The 27,076-nt window shown below is 38.1% G+C and overlaps 1 long non-coding RNA gene across 1 annotated transcript in view; it reads right to left on the bottom strand.

Annotated features, from left to right (window-relative positions):
* The window catches only part of LOC311608235, a 379,567-nt gene that overhangs the window by 251,795 nt on the left and 100,696 nt on the right, over positions 1–27,076 (bottom strand). The gene's annotated exons all lie outside the window — the stretch shown is intronic.

Here is a 27,076-nt window from a genome sequence, read left to right as displayed (position 1 = left end):
TTCTGTCTGTTCTGCTTCCCCATCTGAGTGGGAGTTAAGCATCCTCCCTTGTGTCCTCCTTGTTACTTATCATCTTTGGATCTGTGCATTATAGTATGTTTATCCTATCCTATATGACTAAAATCTTCTTATAAGTGAGTAAATACCATGGGTCTAGGTTACCTCATTCAGAATGATATTTTCCAGTTCCATTTACCTGCAAAATTTCCAAGACCCACCCCACGGAAGAGACCCAACCCCTGACAGTATTAATAATACTCTGCTATGCTTGCAGACGGAGCCTAGTTAAGCTGTCCTCTGAGAAGCTTCATCCAACAGTAGTTTGAAACAGATGCTGAGACTCACAGCCAAACATTGGTGAACAATAGGGAGTCTTGAGGGAAAACTTGGGGAAAGGAGAGAAGGACCTAAAGGTGACAGGAGCTCCACAAGAAGACTGACAGAGCCAACTAACCAGGGCCCAAAGGGACTTGGGGAGACTGAAGGAATGCATAGACTGAAACTAGGCCCCCTACACAGATGTAGCCAATGAACAGCTCAGGCTCCATGTGGGTCCTCTAGTAAGGAGAGCAGGGGCTATCTCTGTCATGGACTCAGTTACCTGTTTTTTGATCACTTCCCCTTAGGAGAGATTGCATTTCCAGGCCACAGAGGAACTGGATGTGCTCAGTCCTGATGTGACTTAATAAGATGGCGTTGGGTGGGGCTCTCCTTTTCTGAGGAATAGGAAGGGGAGATGAAGGAGGAGGGCGGGACAGTGGGACTGGAGAAGAGGAGGGAGAGGGCTACAACTAGGGGGTAAAGTGAATTAATTAATTAATTTTTAGAAGGAGAGGCTATCATATGCAAGAACTAGAGTTATCCCCTGTGTTCCATAACCAGGCCTTTTATGCTCAATAAACACGTGCAGAGATTCTGCTATGTGAGAGAGTGTTCCGCTTGCTCAGATAAAGCACAGCACTCTGCCTTCCTGGGAAAACAAGCAACATAACCAATTTGGAAACAAAAGAAATTCTTCCCATCAAGACTAGATGTTCAATAGAAACACCTGGAATGTCTAAAATATGCATTTCCCATGCCAGGTGCCCACACAGAGAAAACAAAATTCAATTGGGATACAGCCTAAAATTAAAGGCTTTTTTAAAAAGGCTTTCTGGGGGGATTGTAATGGGCAAGCAGGATTGGAAATCAGCGATTTAGCACAAAGCCCCTGCTAAAATATCAAGAATTATAGAGGCTTATTTCAAGTGACATAGATAATTAGTGTTAATGCCAGGACTACATGATGAATCCTCTGATATGGCATACTTCGCTGTTCAACCATTGAGTTTCTCTGCATGTGTTCATCATTTCAATCATTCATCAAGCAAGAAAATCATGAGAAATTCTTCAATATAAGAAATGGTGGGAACACAATGATAAGCAACACAGAGTCACTAAGTGATTTCTTAAGACAAATCCTTTAGACAAAATCTAAAATAAAACAGAAAATGTAACTAGATACACGCAAGTATATGCTTATAAACCTGACTACACACTGTAGGAAAAAATATCAGATTTACGAGAATGTGTAGAGGTCTGCCTGATTAACAATGGGAAAGAAAGAAAGAAAGAAAGAAAGAAAGAAAGAAAGAAAGAAAGAAAGAAAAAGGAAGAAGCATCCAAGAAGGAAAATTATAGATTATACTAAGTGTAACTTCTCAAAAAATGCATTTTCTCAAAAATATTGGTCTGAGTACATGTATTGAGCTATATTCCCTGTGCTGTAACAAAATATCTTAGGGTAGGCACTGTCTCAAGGGATGAATGTTACTCAGCTTACACTGTAAAATCTGATGGTCCAAGCATCATGGCACCAGATCTGGTGAGGGGGCCACACTGCCTACATCACAGCATGGGAGACTGTATCATGGGGAAAATGCACACAGAAAAGCAATATGATAAGATGGGGAGCCAGAGAAGGAGTTAGGTTTTCTTTGTCTATATAACTGTCTGGTGAGAATACATTCCAATCTAATGAGAACTGCATTGATTCCTTCCATAATCCATGGGCCTATTGTCCTAAGGACTTCCCCAGTCCATCCATTTAATGGTTCCATTGCATCATTGGTATACAGAGACCCACGTTTATAACACATGGACATGTGGGGCATAGTCCTTATCTAGGTGACAATAGCATGTAAATTTTATGTAAATGAGCCAGACATGGTAGTGCATGTCTCTTGCCTGAGAGCACGAAACGTGGAAGAAGGAGAACCAGAGCTTAAAAGCCTTCTCCACTACACACCAAGTTAGAAAAGAGCCTGGCCTACATGAGGTGCTGTCTATGATTGTCTTAATCACTCTCTCTTCATTAAAATGCTCATCCAGTAAGAACCTAATAGATGGATGCAACAAAATATGATACCATCCACTCTCCCATTTTCTCCTTTCTCTCACCCAAACTCCCACTCTGTTCTTTTCCCCACACACATGTCACCCTCCCAAATTCATGTCTTCTCTTTTATTTTGAATGACCCACTATGACTAATTAATGATAGTTACACGTGCACGCTTGCAGAGCTAGCCGCTGGAGTATGAGAACTGACTAGGATGTGGTCATCCTAAAAGAGGAATGATTCTTCCTTCCTATCACCTCAGTAAGGAGTGGGGCAAGTAGGAAGGATGGTTAGCTTTGTTTACGATTGTAGTCTGCGGTAGTCTGGCTAGACTCCAGTGCATGACTCTATGTCATGAGTATAAGAAAAGCAAAAAGTGGGCACGGTGGATTAAAAATGAATATCATGCGATGTTCAAAGTATACATTATAAAATCTCAATAAAAAAAAGATATTAAGAAGAATGTAGTCGCCATAGAAGAGATAGACATCTCATGGATAAATGTAGCTAGTACAAATTAGTTCTTTGGTGTGTAACAACAAATATAACTATAGAACAAAACTAATTTTCAGAATAAATGATGACTTACAATAAATAGAGTAATTAGAGTTAAACACATTTGTCATACATTTCAGTGGAAGCACAGTGCATGAGATTTATTTTGCTGGCAATCTACCCTTATGATTATTCTAATACTCTTAGGCAATTTGCTTCCAAAATTAACAGATCTATAAAAATAAAGCCATCATTCTGGCTCCTCCCTGGTGTACCTGTTCAAGAACCCACAAAACCCCCTTAGTTCAGAGCAAGCCAGTTCATTTTACAAGAGACATACACTTTCCTTTAGAAGATTTCGGGATCCTCAGACTCCTTTGACCTGTGAGAGAGTCAAGCTTTCCTTTGGACAATTCAACCAATTAAAAAAGTAAAGAAGCTGCCCAGAGGCCAATGTTGTTCAGTCCTCTCTCAAGTATAATATAACAATAACTTTTTTAAAAATACACTCTCACTCTTCTTTTGGTCTTCAATGCAAAATTCCTCATTTGAGAAACCTAAGGCTCTAAAAAAATGTTTGAAGTCCCCTGATGTTCTCTGTTTACCAATGATAAATCTTTGATTGCCAATCTTTCATCTTTATAAAGTACTCAAATGAGAGATCATCAGGCAGATCGTGTATCCAGGGACAAGATTTCACTTCTGAAGGACTGAAAGAGATGTAAAAATCTTATTTTGACTGTGAATCAAATCATTCTAAGAGCTGTATTTCATTCAAGGCATCATGGTGTTTTTCTGTGACTAGAAATACAGAGACAGATTAATGTTCAAAAAATTATAAAATAGTAGGAGATGAACAGGAGGCCAAGAGGCCACGTGATACTGACTCTTCTGTCTGATTTTTCTGAATGATCTGAACAAAGACACCATGTAAGAAAACAAGCTCTCCTGGAGCTACATGTAAAATCTACGTAAAATGAGGATGAACAACCTGTATCAGAACCACATACTACAATGAAAAATTCCAATTATTTTATTGTGTGTATGAATGCTTTGTTGAACATAGATGTGTGTTCCACATGCATACCTGGAACCCACAGAGGCCAAAAGAAAGCATTTAATCCTCTGGGGACTGGGGTGACAGACAGTTGTAAATCACAGTGTGGGTACTTGGAATTAAATCTATGTCACCCAAACCAACAGCTAGTGCTCTAAACTACTCAGCCATCTCTCTGGCACCTACACCACTTAGTGACATGTATTTGAGGGACTCTAACTCAATATAAGACAGAGATATATGCCATCTTTGTTGTAGCACTGGTCACAATCCAAGCTACGAAATCAACTTGCATGTCTATCAAATTGATAGATTCAGATAATGTGATGTGTGTGTATATGTGTGTCACTGAGCCAAAAAGAGTAATAAAATGATTTTATTTGGCAGAAAATAGTTTTAACTGGAGATCACCAAATTTTCTAACAAATTTTACCTAATCGCCAGTGTGTTTCAATTCAAGATTTGTGCATATATAAAAAGATGTGCCTTCAAGTCAAATATATCTAAGTATATATTTGATATACTTAGGCCACAAATAATATTTCTCAAAGGTTGTCTCAAAAACTCAAGTCTTTGATTTTATTAACCTCTGAAGAAGAAAGAGAAAGGGGCATCACAGGGACCTTTGTTTGAAGTTTTAATTTAAAGGCTTGTTTGTTTTCCTAAAGTCCAGAAAGACAATTTCTACCGTCTTTCCTCCATACTTTATAAGGGTCTTCTATGGATAATTTGGAATGACTATTTTTTTTTTTGCACAGTAAAAGCAAGAGAGAGAAAGAAATTTTGTCTTGGTTAACATTTTGAAAAGCAATTGGCTCCCAAGGAGCATGTTAGACTTGTTCAAAAAGGGTAGTAAAGTCTTCAGTGTCTGTTACATACAAGATCATGTAATTTGCAAAAGTATTTCACTTCTCCTTTTCCTCTGTATCATTTTTATTTCTTACCTTTTTTCTAGCTAAGACCTCAAAGCTAATAATGAATAAAGGTACATAGAGAGGGTGAACTCTTGCCTCTTTCCTGGTTTCTATGGAAATGCCTTCAGTTCTCCTAAATTCAGTGTAATTTTGGTTATAATCCTCAACATGATCTTAAACCAGAACTACAATATTACCCAAATATACTGCTTCCCAGCACATACTATTTAAAGACTACCCTAAATTAATATATGACAGAGATAACCTGATTGCCCATGTTTATTGGAGCAATGTTTACAATAGCCAAGTTATAGAATCATTCTGAGTGCCCATCAGCAAATGAAAATGTGGAGCTTTATTAAGTCATGAGGAGGAATGAAACAGGTCATTTCCAAGAAAGTGGATTTAACTGGAGACCATCATATTAAGCAAAGTCTATCAGTCTCACAAGTACAAATGCCTCATGTTTACATTCATTTGTACAATCTATATTTTTAAGGATCCATAAACTTCATCTGTGTGTGTGTGTCTGTGTGTGTCTGTGTCTGTGTGTGTATGTGCACACTGGAGAGAAAGAAAAGCCTATGGAAAGAAAATAAAAGAGATCAGGGTATGGGGCATTTCAGTGTCATCAAATCCATAATATAATTGAAAGAACTCTTCTTTATGAAGGTCAACATTGTGTCCAACAAATAGACATCAGTTACACCCTGAGTAATGATAAAGATAAAATGATGGGTGTTTTACATAAACAAAGAAAAAGAACGAAGGAAAAAATGAAGCTTCCCAGATCATCTATTCAGGTCAGTAATATAAAGATAACATAGGGGCTCATCCATGATAAATACAAATAAAATTCAAATCCCTGAAGACTGAGGAAGAGCAAAGTCTCATGTTGTCACCATGTTAGAAATGCTTTACCTGCATCAAGAAACTTTAAGCATACCTTGATGAAACAAATTGAAAAATGATGTTGCTTTGTCACATGCTTTCCTCTTCATCATACCAGTTGAGCATGTTGACTTCTATAGAACCACATTCCATTCTGTGAACAGATATACTGAGCAAAAACAATCTCCAACTCAGCTCATAATTCTCATTGCCTAATTCTCACATAATTTTTACTTTTAACTGTCTTTGTTTATTCTGCTTGCTTTTTTTCTATTTAGTTAGCCTATAGCACAAGGCTATACAATAATTATTCCATCCTAAACCTCCATGCTAGTATACTTCCTCCCATTCAGATTTCCCACATTATACTTGCTTTTAAATAATCTCCTGGGCCCTGTTCATTTCTCCTGATTTGTTTGCTTTTCTAAAGAAAATCTGGATAACCTTCTTTCCATGAGAGGTTTGATCGTTTTGAGAGCAGCATCAGAGTTGTGATGATAGAGAGAATGTAGAGAGGTACCAATTTGACTCCTAATTCCTTGTCCATGTTCACTTTTACCAATTATTTCACAACTTCCTGTGCTGACTGTGAACTCAGTCATGCAGTTTTCTTTGCCAATAATATGGGACAGGTAGATTATATAGATTGTATAGATATTTTGAGATAAAGAAAACATAGAGAAAGATATTTTTGACCTAGATTTCACCATGACATTTGATATATTATAAAATTCAAAAATAAACAGTGAAATGAAATTATAATAAAAAAACTCCCACGCAGCAAAGTAGTAACTCAACATAATGAGAAGCCCGCCTATATCTGGTAGAAAATGTCTGCAAGACATACATATAATAAGAGGTTAACATTCAAGATATATTAAAAACTAATGCAACTAAATACCAAAAAAATAACCATTTCCATTTTATAATGGCCAAAGGGTTAGAAATTTATTTCTCAAAAAAACAGACATTATGTTAATTTGTATGAGAATATCCCCCACAGACTCTTGTATTGGAACACAGTCCACTGTTGGGGCCACTAGTTAGGAAAGTTTAGGTGGTGCAGACTTACGAGAAGTAACGCACTGAGGGAGGGCAACTCGTGTTAAAAGTCTCCACTGCTTTCAGTGTGCTCTCTCTTTTCTCCATGATTCTGGTTCACAATGTCAACTCCTAGCATCCTGTTTCTACCACCATGCCTGTCACTTGCTGCCTTCCCGTCTTTGCCATTTGGGACTCTAATTCTCTAGAGCTAGAAGTCAAAATATACCATTTCTTCTATACATTGTAATGAAGGCAGAAGTTGGTGCAAAAAAGTGAACTGGTGCTATGAAAGCACCCAAACCATGTTGATTTTTGGAAGAATCTGCATGACTTTAAACTTAGGATAAAATAATAGCTGAAACATCTTGTAAGCAGAACTTAATGAGTTATCCAAACAGAGGCTCAAAAGACAGTAGCACTGCTGCAAGAAACACTAATTGGAGGGGTCTGCTTCAACAGGTTTTTGATGGAATAAAAGGCTTTAAAAGAAACTTATGTAAAGATCATTTTTACGCTATTTTTGTTGTCTTCTACCTCAGTCTTAAAGACTTGACTGAAGCTCCATTTTTCAATAATGAACTAAGCCTTAAGAGCATTTGTTGCTCTCACAGGGCTCCCAGGTTCAGTTCTGAGAACCCACATGGCTCCGGGCAATCCCCAGCAACTCCATCTGAAAAGGGTCCAACCTCATCTTCTGACCACTCTGAGCACTGTATGAATATGATGCATAGATAGATAGATAGATAGATAGATAGATAGATAGATAGATAGATGCTGGCAAAAACATACAAACAAATAAAATAAATATAAATCTCTCCAGCACTTTCTTCATGAATGGGTGTAGTTTTTATCAAAGGCATCCTCTGTATCGAATGAAATTATCATGTGCTTTTTGTCATTTAGTTGGTTTATATGGTGCAGTATGTATATATTTACATATGTTGAATCATCCCTGCAACCCTGAGATGAAGCCTACTTTATCATGGTAGCTGGTCCTGAAGCTCTCACCTGTTACTGAATGAAGAGCAATTTGGAGTGCTATGAGGGAACCCTATAAACTGTAGCTTATAAACAACAGAGGCATGCCTCACAGCTCAAGACTCAGAAGTTCAAGATCAAGGCATAGAAGGTTTGGTATCTGGTGAGGGCCCACTTGTCACAAGCAGTATTTCTTCCACATGCTTTCACCTGAAGGAAGTCATGGAAGAGCCCTGTGCGGTCTCTTTCTTATATGTATCAACCACATTTAAATGAATTCCCAGTATCTTCTAAAGTTCCTGTCTCACAATGCCATTACCTCATGATTGGATTTCACCATATGAATTTGAAGCCAACACAACTTTCAAACTGTAGCAAGACCTACTGTGCCCTCAATGTTGCTACACCAATGTATGGAATTACCCTAACAAGAAGGTAACAGAAAAAAAAACAATGTGTGTGTGTGTGTCTACATGTGGATATATATATATATATATATATATATATATATATATATATATATTATATATATATAATGTAAAATCAAGAAGTCAGCCTCAAAATTATATACAACATAAACACTAAACATACGCAGTAGGTTTTATTTATATATTTGTATGTCTGTGGGTATGTAATAAGAATAAAGAAAATGAAACTATCAATTGACAGTAAGTGAGCAGAGGACATTGGAAGAATTGGAAGAAAAAAAGTGGGAGAAATTGGAAGGATGAACTGGAATGGCGAAAAATACATAATTATATGTTAATTAAAACTTATAAATGTATACTATAACTCATATGCATACTGAAAGGCCAACAAGTGAATCAAGTACAACATAGTGTTGGAAATGTAGCAAGGTCTAATGCTGCTATAGCATCAGCTACTCTGGCTGGTGTAACAACGTATCATGTGACCTAAAAGCTCCAGGACAGTCTGGGCAACAGAGCAGGAAACAGCTCTTATATTAAAATTTTAATCTTCAACATGGATATTTGCATGCCCTGGGTGTGAAAAAGGGCTTCGGGTACGAAACGATGCATAGCCTCAGTAGGATTTTCACTAGCAGCTTAACTGGATAAATTGCATACTCTGAAAGTGATTTTATGTTTCAAAGAGATTATTCTTGGGGCTAGAAAAATATGCTTCAGAGATGAAGAAGCTTATCACTAAACCTAAAGGCTTGAGTTTACTTTTTGTGGTCCATGTGATAGAAGGAGAAAGCTGACTCCTACAAGTTGACTTCAAATTTCTGTACACATGCTACAGCACAGGCATGTCAATATACCTACACACACAAAAAGTATTTTAGGTTTTTAGGAAGATCATTCTAGCACTTTGTGGAGGACACACTGGAGAAGACAGGCTCTGAGAGGGAAGAAAACATGGGGAGAGAAAGAATCTCGGCCATGGATGCTGCACAGGACCAGGACAGAGAACAATAAAAATTAAAGCACGGATTTATCATGACACCTGGCTTAAAGCTGATTTAGTCCACTCATGTTTTTGTTTTAAATTGTTTGTTAATTGTCGTAAACTTATAACTTATAGATTTATACTTTTCATATATACATCAAGAGGACATATGAAATAAAAGAAATGTGATGTGGAAAGAATACTGATTTACTTTTATTAAAAGCATTTCAATTTTCTTTGGCATGTAAAAGATGCTAAAGCAGCCAGGCGTGGTGGCGCATGCCTTTAATCCCAGCACTCAGGAGACAGAGGCAGGCAGAGTGCTCGGAGCTCGAGGCCAGCCTGGTCTACAAAAGCGAGTCCAGGACAGCCAGGACTGTTACACAGAGAAACCCTGTCTCAGAAAAAAAATATGCTAAATCTTATACATTGGTTTGGTGAAATCAAAATTCCTTGGGAAAATGTCCATAAATATGAGTAAGTCCATAATAGTGTTCATATCCCAGAGTGAAAGAATAGCTCAGCACAGTTTGCCCAGTGCAGATGGAAGAATTAACGTGAGCAAAGATTCACACAGAGGAGGACTGAACCTCACAGTAAAATCATGTTTAGAACCAGTAAATCAGGGATATGCCTGATCATGCTGTTGAAAGTTTTATTTCTTATTTTTTCACGGACTTCGGTTAGAAGTCTACATGAGGAAATAGAGCCATAAGCAAAGAACTTGAAATGACAAACGTAACTTCCCTTTGTAGTGGGCAGACAGAAGGTCCTCACTAAGGAAAAGATAAAAGGCTGCTTTGAAGCTCTCTGTGAGAGGACTTCAAGTGCAGAGCTCACAGGGGTCTCCAAGCTGCTCCATTCTAAGAAAGACACGGTCAAGCCCAGACCAAAACAATGCAAAGCTACTCAAAGCTTTTATTAAGAAATGGTGAGAACTAGTGGGAAAAGTTAGGGGTTGCAGGTCGTAATTTTTTTCCTTCATTCTTGCTCAAAATTGGATGTCATATTTGTCTGAACACAATGATGCTTAAATGACCTCCCTGTGAGCTTCTTGTCTGATCAGTGCCGAAGACAACCAAGAATGCCATGGACCTCAGTGGTCCTGTGCTCTGATTTCATCAACAGATGCAGTGATGATGGATTTTTAACCTTACAAAACAAATATAGGAATAATATACCTAATTAAGAACTTTAAAATGCTATAAAATCTAAAAGTTTTAGGGGGCCACAAGTGACAAATTCTGTGCCTGACTCTGTGACAGGTCACAATATTGGTTCACTAAAATCACTGTACAAAATTACTTTCAGGAATTCATCAAAAGATCTATATAAAGCTCAAATGAAAGTTTAGATTTGAGCCCCAGCTCCAAGATACCTTATTAGGTCTGTGTGTTTATTTTTAAAATAAATGCCTGAAATGCTTTTCGTCCCAAGGATTTCAATAAGGAATGTTTGAAGCTGCATGTCTACAGTGTTGAAAAATATCACAAGCCTCAAAACCATCCACAATGTCTTTTGGCCAATGTGAGTGAACATTTTTGCCAAATTCTACCAAAGAACAGAAAATGTCAAAGAACATTCTGTCAATCATATGAACTCTGATTATCATAGATTTCAGAAATTTCCCTACGGAGTAGGCAAGGTTGGTTTTCGACAAAGAGAAAAACATAAATTAATCTTTTGTTCAACCACTACTTTCCTAATGCAAATATTGCACCAGACATTTGAAGTCAACCACTGAATAACATGCTTATTCTTTCCATGGAATTGCCTAAGATCCTCTGGGTATTGTAAGGAATTATCAGTAATTGATTTCATCATAGTTCTGGAATCCAGAAGTCCCAAATTACTGCATGGGGTGAAAGAAAGAAGTATGTGAGGCCTGGGTCTAGGAGAGAATATAACCTTGCCTCGTCTACTTTCTGGAGACCACAAAATTCTTTGTCTGGGGCTCTTATCACTTCAGTTCGCATATACGGCATATGCTCTTCTCTCCCATCTGCCAAGACTTCTGTTTCTCTCTTGAAATAAGTAACATTTACAACGCACACACATAATGCACTCCAGTCTCACCTCTTCAGGCTTAGTTTAACATTTTAAACACCCATTATCCAGATAAAGTGATATTGATTGGTTCTAAATATTAGCACCTGAATGTTCAAAGAGCTATTATTTACTTAACTTCCTACAGTCACTCCATTACTGCACAGTCCTGGAGACAGGTAATTCACTGAGTGATAAGTGGAATAGTATGCGAGATGATAACAAATGCTGTGGGAGGGGAAGGCTGTCATAGACCACGGTAAAAGGATCTGGGATCCCAGGAGTTGGGGACGAAAAGCCAAACTGGTACTTAGAATACTCTCTTGAGTGGAATTAATTGAGCCTGAAGAAGGGGGGGGGGGAAGTGGGTGAACTGTATTCATGCCTGCAGAGAAAAGCTTTGAGGAAACAGGGAAGCTTCAAGGGAGGATCCTTAAGAAGTATTCTCCCTATGCCTTTGAAAAGTAAAGGCCCCTCATGATGGTCACCATAGAGTAAGCACTGGAAACACACACACATGCACACGCACATGCACACGCACACACGCACACACACACACACACACACACACACACACACACACACACACTTAGGAAGTAGGAAAGAACCTTGACAACAATAGACCACTTCCATTGTACAGAGTAAAACAAGGAGTCATTAGGGTTTTGAGAAGACATGGGAATGGACCTATGTTTTAAAACTTCACATTTACTGCTGTGTTAGAAATAGACTATACTGGGTAGAAGGAGATTCTGGCCCTGGATATAGTCTTCATGGTCATCTAAATGAACAGTGTGGAAGTGTCAGAGCAATGGATAATAATTATAGACATATTCTGAAAGTAAAGACAGAGCTATTTTCAGATAAGCTGAACATGGAGGGGAACTGTGGTTTTATCACTTTATGACTAAAGGGATGGAGCTGCCATTGGCTGAAGAGAAGGCATTGGGCAGTAAAGGGGAAAGAGCCCTGACACTATTAACAATACTCTTCTCTGTTTGCAGACAGGAACCTAGCATAACTCTTCTGAGAGGCTTCACCCAACAGCTTATGGCAACAGATACAGAGACTCACAGCCAGACAATAAGATGAGCTCCAGGGGTCTTGCTGAAAAGTAGGTGAGGTGGATTAAGGGCTCTAGAAGGTTCAAGGACATTCCAACTAACCTGGGCCCATGGAAGCTCCCAGAGACTGAACCACCAACCAAAGAGCATGCGTGGGCTGGACTTAGGCCCACTATACATATGTACCAGATATACAGCATGTTCTCTCTGTGGGTTCCCTAACACTAAGAGTGGGAGTTATCTCTGGCTCTGTTGCATTTAGTCTTGCTGCAGCTTGATGAGACAGGGTGTATTGATACTAATGGGAGGTGGGTTCATCTTCTCTAAGGCGGAGAGAGGGAAGTGGGGGAGGGTAAAGAGTGAGACTGGGGGGTGAGTAGGGAGGGGTCTACAATAAGGCTATCAAGTGCATAATAAATAAATAAATAAAACCAGAAAGAAAAAAAAGAAATTATGGGTTAAATTTTAAACACTTTTCTCTTGATGACAGTCATGTGAGCATTTCAAACAGACAGTGGGCTATATAAACTGGGAAGTATATAAGATAGGACTTTAAATATTCAAGTAATCTAGATTTTTAAATTATTAAGTAGGCTGAGGAATCAAATAAACTCTCTGAATAATGAAGATGCAGGTTGTCTGAGAAGAGGCAAGAAGTCCCATAACTGAGAGAAGGACACTGTAATGTCAGAGGAAGGCAGTAACTTAAGAAAGGAGACTAAGAAATGCGAACCATGAAGTAGGTGACGTTAGAAGAACTGCCGTCTTGGAGTTAGGGAAAGTCAGACCTCAACAAGAAACTAAAGTGATGACTAAACTAATCACTGATGTCTGACCAACTGAACTGAGAATGGAACATAGATCTATGGATTTAGCAAAAGGCCTGAGCTGAAGTTCATGTCAATTGGGTGTAAATGACAAATGTTGACTATGGTGACTCTGTCCTTCTGCCCCTGCTCCCCATGTTCCCTGGGGCACCCCCAGCTGCCATGACCTGTGCACTGTCCTCTGAGCTCCACTGTCTGGCCACCTCTCCACCTGTCTGCACTAGGACTTCTGCACCAGGAACACCCATCATCCCAAGGCTGCCCATGTGAGGCCTGATGCACCAAGAACATCCAGCTTAGGCCCACCCTCTCAATACCTGCTACAGCAGAATCACCCAAAGACAACCAAAGGACTAAAGGCCAAAATAAAAACACAGCCAACAAGAGCCAGGGGAAAATGTTACCCTCACAGCACAGCTATCCTACTACAAGGCCTGGATATCCTAACACAACAAAAGCACCAGAAAATGGTCTTAAATGCAATCTTATAAAGATGATAGAGGCCTATCAAGAGAAAATGGATAAATCTCCTAAAGTATACAGGAGGATACCATCAAACAGGTAGAGGCCTTTAAAGAAGAAACAAATAAATCCCTTAAAGAAAGAGAGAAAAACAAAACTAAACAGGTAAAGGAAATGAAGAAAACAGTTCAAGACCTAAAAATGTAAGTAGAAGCAATAAAGAAAACATGAACTGAGAGAATCCTGGAGATGGAACCTAGGGAGGAGAACAGGGACATCAGACACAAGCACAACCAACAACAAAACATGGAGGAAATCTAGGATACTATGAAAAGACATAACTTGAGAATAATAAGAATAGAAGAAGGTAAAGAGTCCCAGCTCCAAGAACCAGAAAATATTTTCAGCAAAATAATAGGAGAAAATTTCCCCAATATAAAGAAAGGGATGGCTGTAAACATACAAGAAGCATACAGAATACCAATTAGATTGGACAAGAAAAGGAAATCCTTCTGCCACGTAATACTATACATAACAAAGAAAGAATATTAAGAGCTTCAAGGGGAAAAGGCCTCGTAACTTTCAAAGGCAGACATGTCAGATTTACACCTGCCTTCTCAACAAATACTCTAAAGGACAGAAAGACCTGGACATATGTCTTGCAGCCGCTAAGGGGCTGCAGATGCCAACCTACACTACTATACACAGCAAAATGCTGAATCACCTTAGATGGGGGAAAATAAGATATTCTAAGACAAAACCAAATTTAAACAATATCTACCCACCAATCAAGCCATACAGAAAATACTAGAAGGAAAACTCCAACTCATCAAGGTTAACTATACCCAAGAAAACACAGGAAATAAATAATTCCACAAAAGCAAAAACAAAAGAAGGGAAGCACACACACTAACAACACCAACATCAAAATAACACGAATTAACAACCATTGGTCATTAATATCTCTTAATATCAATAAGCCAAATTACCCAAGGGGAGGGGAATAAGGGGAAAATGGGAGGGAGGGAAGAATGGGAGGATACAAGGGATGAGATGTAACAAGAATAAATTAATAAAGGAGAAAAAAATACAGACTAACAGAATGGATGCGAAAACAGGATCCATCATTCTGCTTCTTACAAGAAACACATTTCAGCAAAAAAGATAGACATTACCTCAGAGTAAAGGGCTGGAAAAGAGTTTTCCAAAGAAATGGGCCAGAGAAGCAAGCTGAAGTAGCCATTCTAATATCTAATTAAATAGACTTTCAACCAAAATTAATCAAAGGAAGTGGTGAAGGGCATTTCACACTCATCAAAGGAAAAATCTCAATGTCTCGATTCTGAACATCTATTCCCCAAATGCAAGGGCATCTACATCCTTAAAAGAAACATTAGTTAATAGTGGGAGACTTCAACACCCGACTCTTGCCAATTGATAGGTCCCTAGGACAGAAACTAAACAGAAAAATAATCAAACTATCCAATGTTATGGATCAAATGGACCATACAGATATTTACAGAACATTTCACCCAAACACAAAAGAATATACTTTCTTCTAAGCACCTCAGACTATACCTTCTAACCTTCTCGAAAATTGACCATATAGTGGGTCACAAAGCAAATCTCAACAGATACCAGAAATTTGAAATAAGTCTTTATATCTTATCAGACCACCACGGATTAAAGCTGGTCTTCAACAACAACAGAAACAACAGAAAGCTTACAAACTCATGGATACTGAAAAACTCTATATTTGATGATCACTGGGCCAGGGAAAAAAAACAAAGAAGTTAAAGAATTTCTAGAATTCAGTAAAAATGAAGGCACAACATACCCAAACTTATGGCACACACTGAAAGCAGTGCTAAGAAGAGAGTTCATAGCACTAAGTGCTTTCAAAACGAACTTGGAGTGTTCTCATACTAACAATGTAAAAGCACTCATAAAAGCTCCAGAGGCTTTTAGAAAAAGAAGCAAACACACCCAAGAGGAGTAGGTGGCAGGAAATAATCAAACACAGGATTGAAATAAATAAATTAAAAACAAAAAGAACAGTGCAAAGAATCTAGCAAACTAAGAGCTAGTTATTTGAGAAAATTGACAAGATAGGCAAACCCTTAGCCACACTAACTAAAAGGCAGAGAGAGAATATCCAAATTAACAAAATCATAAAAGAAAATAAGGCATAAAAATGGACACTAAGGAAATCCAAATAATTAATAGGTCTTATTTGTACTCCACAAAATTGGAAAATTGAAACAAAATGGGTAATTTTCTTTCAGTTTGTTTATATGGTGGATTACGTTGACGCATTTTCATATACTGAACCATCCCTGCAACCATAGGATGAAGCATACTTGACCGTGGTGGAGGATATTTTCAATGTGTTCTTGAATTCGGTTTGTGAGTATCTTGTTGAGCATTTTTGCATCAGTGTTCGTAAGGGAAATTGGCCTGAATTTCTCTTTCTTTGTTGATTCTTTTTATTTTTTTAATCCTGACTGGATATTGACTTTATTTAGGAACTGCAAAATGTCCTCATACCAAGCAATGTTGAATCTGACATGAGAACCACACCTTTTGTACACAATAATCAATCTTAGTGTCAATTCTTTATCATGGAATATACAGGAGAGAAGTGTCACTCTACCATTCACAGAAAGAATACATTAAGCTTGTGCTTATTGAAATTATTGTCACTGATTGTACCGTAGCAGCAGTGCAGTGATTCTTTGTATGGCTTAAATATTAGAGTGACCGTGGCTTCATAAAATATTTGGCAATGTTCCTTCTGTTTCTATTTTGACGAATATTGGAATTAGTTCTTCTTTGAAAATATGGTAGAGTTCTGTGCTAAAACCATCTGTCCCAGGGCCTTTTGGTTGGGACATTTTTAAATATACTTCTATTTTCTTAGGGGTGATAGGTATTTTAAATTGTTTACCTGATATAATTTAACTTTGCTAAGTGGTGTCTATCTAGAAAATTACCCATAGGCAGATAGATAGATGAAAGATAGATAGATAGATAGATAGATAGATAGATAGATAGATAGATAGACAGACAGATAGATAGATAGATAGATAACTCAAGAAATTAGACAACAACAAACCAAATAACCCAATCAAAAATAGGGCACAGAGTTAAACAGAAGATTTTCAACAGAGAAAATTCTAATGATCAAAAAGCACTTAAAGAAATGTTTAACAACCTTAGTCATCTGTGAAATGCAAATCAAAACGACTCTGAGATTCCATTTTGTACCCATCAGAATGGCTAAGATAAAAAAAACTCGTGACGTCACATGATGGTGATGATGTGGAGCAAGGGGAGCACTACTCCATTGCTGATGGGAGCACAAACTTGTACAATCACTTTGGAAATCAATCTGGCACTTTCTCAGAAAATTGGAAATAGTTCTACCTCATGACCCAGCTATAGCTCTCCTGAACATATACCCTAAGATGCTCCACCATACCACAAAGACACTTGCTCAACTATGTCCATAGCTAGAAACTGGAAACAACCCAGATGTCCCTCAACTGAAGAATGAATAAAGAAACTGTGGTACATTTGCACAATGGAATACTACAACTCCAGTGTTCAAAAACAGGGACATCATGACATTTGCAGGTAAATGGATAGAACTAGAGAATATCATCCTGACGCAGAAAGACATCCATAATATGTACTCATTTATACCTAGATATTAGCCATAAATTACAGAATAGCCAGACTACAATCCACAGAGCCAAACATGCCAAGTAACAAGCAGGACCTAAGCAAGGGAGGATTCTTGAATCTCAACCAGGAGGGGAAACAAAACAGACATCTGAAGTAGATATTGGAAAGGAACAGAGTTGGAGAGGGATGGGGAGGGATCAGGGGTGGGATCAGGAGTGGGGAGGGGGAAAGGCTTGGAGAGATTACTGAAATTGGTGGTGGGGGGCATCTCTGAAATGAGAAGGCTTCTACTAGCAGGGGATAAGGAACCTGAAGTGGCCCCCTTCTGTAGCCAGGTTGGGCTCCCAGCGGAGGGAGGAAGACACCAACTCTCCCTTAAAACTTTCAGCCAAAGCTGCTAACCTGAACTCAGGGTTCACTCAAGTATTTAAGTTTTATCCCTTCTCAAGTCTCTGACGGGTATGAAGACCAGATATTTTAGTCTGTCAATTAAATTTAGTAGGTTACCGGTTAAGATGGTTTTAGGTCAAGATAGATGTTTTAAGTTAATAGAGATGAGATATGATACATATTAATCTCTATTCAGAAATGTAGACCCAACAAGATAGGAAAGATGTTTACTTCAAGTTTGCCGATACAAATTGCCAAATCACTATGAATGTAACATTTATATAATTCCTGACTGTCTCATGATTCTTCCTGTTGTATGTAGTTTATTTTACCCATGTGTAATAATATAAATGTATAATTTTAAAAAGAACTATAATAATAATAAAAAACCTTCAACCAAAATTTGTCCTGCCTACATGGCTGAAGATGGAGCAGAGATTGAGGGAATGGCCAACCAATGTCTGGCTCAACCCCGTGGAAGACAGCCAACCCCTGACACTATTAATAATACTCTGCAATGCTTGCTGACAGGAGTCTAGCGTAACTGTCTTCTGGGAAGCTTCACCCAGCAGCTGATGAAAACAGATGCAGAGACCCACAGCCAAACAATATACAGAGCATGGGGAGTTCTGTGGAAGAGGGGTAGGAAGGATCGGGGGACCTGTAGGGATCAAGGACACCACAAGAAAACCTACAGAGTCAGCTAACCTTGGCCCATGGGGGCTCACAGAGCCTGAACCACCAACCAAAAAGCATGCCTGGACTGGACTTAGACCCCCTATACATAGGTGGCAGATGAGCAGCTTGTCCTTCATATAGGCCCCCTAACAATAAGAATGGGGCTGTCTCTGACTCTGCTGCCTGCCTTCGGATCCCTTTCCCCTAGATGGGCTGCCTTGTCTGACCTCAGGGGGAGAGGATGCCCCTAGTCCTGCTGAGACTTGGTGCCCCATGGTGGGTTCACATGCGTGGGCGATTCCTCTTCTCTGAAAATAAGGAGACGGGTAAGTGGGGGAGGAGCGTGAGAAGAAGAGGGGGAGAGGCTGAGATCAGGCTTTAAAGTGAATTAAAACATACTATTGATAAAAAAAAAAGATATCCTTCTGAATCACTAACCATCAATCATTCTTTTCAGCCATTCTGTCTCAGCATATGCTTTCTACATATTTATATAGGTGTACAGTATATATAGTGAATATGCTTATATTCTGCAGAGTTCATACTTTGCATCATTATGTACTTTTAAGAAAGAGACTAAGTGGCTCTTTTCTTCTTAAAATGCATATGTTTCTCCAGTGAATTTCCAGATGCAAGATTTACTTTCTGCAAGTGTTACCAGGAAGAAGCTCTGCTCTAAAAACACAGTTGTGTGACTCTGTACTCTGATGACAGCTTATCCCCTCATGGAATCACTGATCAGTGGCATTTCCTGTTTCAATGTCACTACTGACTCATAGAGGACAAAACAATGAGAGCAAACTTGCACTTATCCCTACCAGGGCAAAGTCTCCTTAGAATAATTTAAGTTCCCTAGGTAAGCTAAAGAGCCTAAATGTTTTTCAACACACACACACACACACAAAAAAAAAAAACCCTAAGATAGGCACTAAGGCAAAGTGGGTAAGTACACAGGGTCTCTCTCTTTGGTCTTCTGCTAGACCTTGGACTATTATTTTGATTATAGTAATATCTTGTCTTACAACTCAACATAACAACATTTTGAACTACTTTATCCTGACTTTCCATAAATGATTTATAGTATGGTTTAAAATTATGATAATTATGTGGGAAATGTATATGACATAATAGGGAACAAATACAATTACAAATAAGAAGATGGTGCCAGAGCTAATATTTTACCAAGGATGTCCAGTCTAGGAGCTGTTCAGTTCTGGTTACCACCTCCAAGTTTTTAGCCAGGCATTCATAACTCCAGCTTAAAGAGGTTATATTAGCTCTAACTGGCATCTGAGACCACCACACATTTTGTTGCTTTTATCAAACATCCAAAGGCTGGGGGATCAAAAGTCAAGGCAATGGCTATGTTGTTTTCTGGATGGTCTCTTCCTGATTTAAAGATGGCTACATTTCTCCTGTGAGCTCTTGTGGTCTCTTCTCTATTTGCTGAACACCTAGTATCTCTTTCTCTTCCTACAAATCACCAACCAAAGAGCATACATGGACTGGAACTAGACCCCCTACACATATGTAGCTGATGGGCAGTTTGGTCTTCAAATGGAGCAGGAGCTGTCTCTGACATGACTCTCTTGCCTGCTATTGGATCACTTTCCCCTAGCTGGGCTGCCCTGTCTGGCCTCTGTGGAAGAGGACGCACCCAATCCTGATGGGACCTGATGTGCTGGGTTAGTGTGGCGGTTCCTCTTTTCTCAGGAGACGGGGATGGTGAAAAGGGGAAAGAGGGTGGGAGGATAGGACCCAGAGGAGAGGACAGAGGGGCTGCAATCGGTATGTAAATCAAATAAATATTTGTTTAAAGAATCCATCTTATTGTATTAAGGTCCTAACACTCTGATATCATTTAAAAGTAATTTATTCTTGTTACATCTCAATGGTCATCCCTTGTATCCTCCCATTCTTCCCTCCCTCCCATTTCCCCCTTATTCCCCTCCCCTATGACTGGTAATGTTAGAGATAGTGAGAACGAAGGAAGTTTTAGAGGCACGACCAGCTTATTTACTCTATGACCTGTGACCAAAGGATCTGATGCATTTTCATCAATAGGGTCTTACCATTAAGTTATTGTGGGTGAACAAGAGCAATGACAATAGCTTCTACTCTTTGGAAGGCAGCATTCTCTGGAACACAAAGGAGTCTGGACTTTTTCTTTTTAAATACGACTTCTCATATGGAAGCCTACTATTACATAAGCTTTCTATATTTTTAATTATTGGAATTACAATTTATATGGTAACAAATGAAAAAATCTTTGTAAGAAATAGGATCAGACCGATAATCCCAGTAGAGGAAGAATAATCAGGTTAAAAGACATTCTGGGCTACATAAAATCAACACAGTTCAAATAAGTCCCTGACTACAAAAGAGACAAAAGGAAAGGAAAGCACAGCTACTGAGTAGTGATAACAATGTTAGTATGAACAGAATAGCCCACAAAACATGTCTGTGAGCTATAAGTATAGCAGTAAAAACATTCATGAAAACATCACCTCAGTTAACATGAATCATATCACTGAATCAGCCTGTGAGACTCTTAGCTGACCTAGTGCCTCTATTTCATAAGAGACAAGTTCTGTTTCCTTCTTTAAACAAATCTTGTCTGAAGGATCATCTACACGTCACTGACAATGACTCTGTTGCCTGCTTTTTGATCACTTCTGCCTGATGGAACTGCCTTGCCAGGCCACAGGGAAAGAGGAGGAACTCAATCCAGAGGCAAATTGATGAGCTGGAGTGGATGGGGAGGGGAGCTCCCCTTTTCTGAGAGATAGGGGAAGGGGGAGGGAGGGTGGGACTGGGAAGAGAGGAGGGAGGGGCTATGACCAGGATATAAAGTGAATTAATTAATTAATTAATTAATTAATTAATAATAAGGACCAAAAAAAGAAAAGTATTCCATGAATAAAAATGTTTCCATGTTGATAAGCAGTAGTACTAAATATAAGGCATTCTTCTTATCTTTACACTTACACAAAATTCTCAAAAGTTTCTTACTGAGTAGCTAATCTCTCTGTAGAGATTTTTAACGTCACTCCTCCAACCATTCAAACACCTGTATAAGTGGGGAACACTTCTTTCTCTCTATTCTATTACATGAATAGCTTGTCTATTCTTCTAAAACCTCAAATACTGTACTACTATAGCCCTGTAAAATCTTGGCATAAGGCAGTGCAGGAGACCTACCTCATTCCTTGTCTTTAGAAGTACCTTGAATAATTAGATCTTTGCAACTCTAAATGCACTGATATCACAATGATTAGTTCTGCATGAAAATTTAAAAGGATTTTTAGCTAGAACAATACTGAATACATAGATTAGGCCAAGAATGCTTTATTTTTTAATTAGTTAGTCTTTCAATGAATTTATTAAAAGTGAATATGTATGAATTCTGAAGTGAGATTTTCCAAATTCAAACCATAGTGTCATATATTGATGAGGCTTAAGTACTTTGGTAAGCTGCTTTAAATCTCAATGGTTCAATTTTCCCATCTCTAAAATGAGTAACCTCATAGGCTCCAGGAGTTATATACATATATGTATGTATGTATGGGTGAATGAATGTATATATGTGTATGTATATATGAATTATGTAGCAGTATTTAGGTATCTTTAAATCAATATTTGCTTTATTATTGCTATAAAACAACGTTTCCAAATATTTTCTTGGTTTTTAAATAATATAAAACTTTTGTTTTGCCTTCTGTGAGTGATATATTGATACTTAATAGCATATTTTCAGTTGAACTTTACTCAATGTTTCTTAGAATTGTAGTTTTGTAGTTTGAGTAAAATGATACAAATTATGAATTTTCTCCTTGTGCAGTCAAATTATTCCATTTCTGTTATTTGGGGTTTGGGGTTATTTGTTTTTGGACTCTGCCAATTTAGATTCACAGGTTCATTCTTAAAAGAAAATGATCTGGAATGTTCCCCATAGATTAAAAGTAAAGGGTTTATACATTTTTCCATTGAAAGAGTTGATTTGTATGGTATTAGTATCATTCTTGTATTAATACATAGAAGCAGGACTTACTTTTTTCCATGGCTATATAACAATGAAAACGAAAATGTCTATTAAGGAAAATTTCCAGCACTTCTTCTTTTTGCCACCAAAGGATTAAAATATAAACTGTGATGTCCAAAGCTTGAGGAGGGAAGGTGCCCCAAAACCATTACTATCAGATACTGCTGGAAAGAGTTTGAAATGGCACAAAGATTTTGGAGAGAAAGCTAAAATCCTGTATATTGCCGATATAAAAATACCAGGCAATTTATGTAAGAGAAAGCATATTGCATACATAGGAAGTAATTGGTGGCAATAGTCATTTTCTGCTGAGTAATTATTGGTTTTTAAGTATAATGTTGTGTTTTATTTCCTTCAGAATCTGGGCTAATATCAAGCAATGCCATATGCTTTATTTCTGTGATTCATAAGGTCAAGGACAGCATCTGTTCCATTTTCACTATTGGCCACTAAGAACAACCATCAGCACAGGAGTGGGCTTAATTAATATTATCCAAAAAATAGTAATTACGCACATGAAATTTTTCTTTCATCTATTAGTGATGCTTTCTTCTTAAACTATGCATATAGGGAATTAATTTTTTCATGCTATTTTGAAGTGCTGCTTAACTACAATTTAGACTATTAAAAATATCAAATTTAAAGGGATGTTTTGTATGAGTCAAGTTCTCCATCTAATCATCCAGCCTTTAAAAATTCTAAACTCGAATATAAAGAAAGATGCAAAAGATGTTTGTGTGATGAAAAGTGGGTTAAAAAAGAGCAGTAGGGATATAGGGGTCACAGCATGGTCAGCACACATGTGTACACATCCAAAATCATCTATGAACAAATTTACTTAATAAAAATAGTTTTAAAAATCCTTAAATCATTATTAGGAGTGTTCATTATTTTCCATATGTTAATACACCAAGAAAACCTAATAGTTTATTTTAAAACTTACCACTATGTGTCTTCACTGATTTTGAAACGTCTTCTGTTTGGGTGCTATTCTTATGCTTCTTTGTTCTATTTTACAATAGGCATGGAATTCTATTTCTGTGTGATCCCATTGGGTTACTCTTTGCTCTCTATGGTAGTTGTAAAGAGAAAGATTTCCTATCAGGTCGTGTATTTGAACAGTTGGTCCCAGTTGTCCACACGGTTTGGGAAGGCTATGGAACCCTTCAGAGGCACAGCGTTGCTGTAGGAAGTACATCCTTGGCATGGGCTTTGGGAGGCTATAGCCTTACCTACTTCCTGTTCAGGCTCTCTGCTGCCACTGTGTTGATAAAACTGTCATCTAGTTCCCTGTTCCTGCCACCACCATGCTATACTTTTCCTACCTTAATAAATTATACTCCTCCGGAACTATGAGCTATAAAATAAACTCTTCCTTAAGTTGCTTTTCTTACGGTGTCTTATCACAGCAACATAAAAGTATCTAATACTCTTTTGTTCTATGGATTTTCGATAGCTTCACATATTTTTTTTTATCAAATGACCTGTTTAATTTGGATCCAATAGGCTTTTCTTAGAGAGAGGGGATCCTAGCATAATTAAGCTGGAAGAACTAGTAACAGATAATATTAGAAATTTTGATCCAGTTTTGTTCTGGTATTTCACTTTTGAACTCAAGAGCTACTGGTCAACATAGGAATAAAGATAGAAGCAGATTAAAGGATTTGTAATAATTTGAGTTGTAATACAAAACTCATCTTACCGTTCAGCAATAAAGTTTGTTTTACCCATTCATTAACTTATTAATCTTCTAATTCAAAATTCCATTTAACTATAGATAGAACTATATGTCAACATGATCGTGACTATATGCTATAAAGAGCACCTCTTGTTAGAAAGGATATAGGGGTCTATATTTTAAATAGAGGGGAGAAAAGGGGAAGAATGCAAGAAAAAAACGTTAATAACTTCAAATTCAGTATCTTAGTTTGATCTATTTTTTTTCTCCTTTATTAATTTATTCTTGTTACATCTCAATGGTTATCCCATCCCTTGTATCCTCCCCTTCTTCCCTCCCTCCCATTTTCCCCTTATTCCACTCCCCTATGACTGTTCCTGAGGGGGATTACCTCCCCCTGTATATGTTCATAGGGTACCAAGTCTCTTCTTGGTAACCTGCTGTCCTTCCTCTGAGTGCCACCAGGTCTCCCCCTCCAGGGGACGTGGTCAAAGGTGAGGCACCAGAGTATGTGAGAAAGTAATATCCCACTCTCCACTCTACTGTGGAGAATGTTCTGTCCATTGTCTAATTCTGGGTAGGGGTTTAAGGTTTTCCGCCTGTATTGTCCTTGGCTGGTGCCTTAGTTTGAGCGGGACCCCTGGGCCAAAATCTGCCTATCATAATGTTCTACTTGTAGGATTCTAGGACCCTCTGGATCCTTCTACTTTGCTGTTCTCCCATGCTTCTCTCATCTAGAGTCCCACTAGAATGTCCTCCCCTCTGTCTCAGTTTCCTGGTAAGTGAAGGCTTTTGTGGGACATGCCCCTTGGGCTAATACGCAGATATAAGTGAGTATATACCATTTGAGTTTTTCTGCTTCTGGGTTAACTCACTCATTATGATCATTTCTAACTCAATCCATTTATCCACAAATTTCGGGAATTCCTTGTTTTTAATAGCTGAATAGTATTCCATAGTGTATATGTACCACAGTTTCTTTATCCATTCTTCTATTGAGGGACACTTAGGCTGTTTCCATGTTTTGGCTATTATGAATAAGGCTGCTATGAACATGGTTGAGCAAATTTTCTTGTTGTGTGCTGGAGCATCTTCTGGGTATATTCCAAGGAGTGGAATAGCTGGGTCTTGAGGAAGCCCTATTCCTATTTTTCTGAGATAGCACCAGATAGATTTCCAAAGTGGTTGTACTAGTTTGCATTCCCACCAGCAATGAAGGAGTGTTCCTCTCTCCCCACATCCTCGCCAGCATATGGTATCGCTTGAATTTTTGATCTTAGCCATTCTGATGGGTGTAAGATGGAATCTCAGAGTTGTTTTGATTTGCATTTCCCTGATGACTAAGGAGGTTGAGCATTTCTTCAAGTGTTTCTCAGCCATTTGATATTCCTCTGTTGAGAATTCTCTGTTTAGTTCCAAGCCCCATTTCTCAATTGGGTTATTTGGTGTTTAATTTCTTGACTTCTTTATATATTTTGGATATTAGACCTTGGTCAGATGTAGGGTTGGTGAAGATCTTTTCCCAGTTTGTAGGCTGTTGCTTTGTTCTCTTGACAGTGTCTCCTGCCTTACAGAAGCTTCTCAGCCTCATGATGTCCCATTTATTAATTGTTGACATTAATGTCTGGGCTGTTGGTGTTCTGTTCAGGAAGTTGTCTCCTGTGCCAATATGTTCCAGACTCTTCCCCACTTTTTCTTCTAAGTGACTTAGTGTTTCTGATTTTATGTTGAGGTCTTTAATCCACTTGGATTTGAGTTTTGTACAAGGTGACAAATATGGGTCTAGTTGCATTTTTTTACACATAGACATCCAGTTAGACCAGCACCATTTGTTGAAGATGCTATCCCTTTTCCATCGAATGGATTTGGCTTCTTTGTCGAAAATCAAGTGACCATATGTGTGTGGATTCATATCTGGGTCTTCAATTCGATTCCACTAATCAACCAGCCTGTTGCTGTGCCAGTACCATGCTGTTTTAATTACTATTGCTTTATAGTACAGTTTGAGATCAGGTATGGAGACTCCTCCAGAGCACCTTTTATTGTACAAGATTGTTTTAGCTATTCTGGGTTTTTTGTTTTTCCATATGAAGTTCAGAATTGAACTTTCAATGTCTTTAAAACATTGGGTAGGTATTTTGATAGGGATTGCATTGAATCTGTAGATTGCTTTTGGTAGGATGGCCATTTTTATTATGTTAATTCTCCCGATCCATGAGCAAGGAAGATCATTCCATCTTCTCATGTCATCTTCAATCTCTTTCTTTAGAGTTTTGAATTTTTTTTCAAACAAGTCCTTCACTTGCTTAGTTAGAGTAATTCTTAAATACTTTATATTGATTGTGGCTAATGTGAAGGGTGTAGTTTTCCTAATTTCTTCCTCTGCAAGCTTGTCATTTGTGTATAGGAAGGCTACAGACTTTTTTGAGTTAATTTTGTATCCAGCCAATTTGCTGAAGGTGTTTATCAGCTGTAGGAGTTCTCTGGTGGAATCTTGAGGGTCACTTATGTAGACTATCATATCATCTGCAAATAGGGATAATTTGACTTCCTCCTTTCCCATTTGAACACCCTTGATCTCTTTTTGTTGTCTTATTGCTCTGGCTAGAACTTCGAGTACTACATTGAAGAGATATGGAGAGAGTGGGCAGCCTTGCCTTGTTCCTGATTTTAGAGGAATTTCCTTGAGTATCTCACCATTTACTTTGATTTTGGCTATTGGCTTCCTATATATCGCCTTTATTATGTTGAGGAAAGTGCCTTGTATTCCTGATCTCTCTAAAACTTTAAACATGAATGGGTGTTGGATTTTATCAAATGTTTCTCTGCATCTAAACAGATGATCATGTGGTTTTTTTATTTTCAGTTTGTTTATGTGGTGGATTACATTGATGGATTTCCGTATATTAAACCATCCCTGCCTGCCTGGAATGAAGCCTACTTGGTCATGATGAATGATATCTTTGATGTGCTCTTGTATTCGTTTTGCAAGTATTTTATTTAGTATTTTTGTATCAATGTTCATCAGAGAA

Source organism: Acomys minous (genome assembly GCF_964271855.1).
Source record: "Acomys minous genome assembly, chromosome: 11".
NCBI classification, from domain to species: Eukaryota; Metazoa; Chordata; class Mammalia; order Rodentia; family Muridae; genus Acomys; species Acomys minous.
This window is presented reverse-complemented; position numbering and strand designations above follow the sequence as displayed.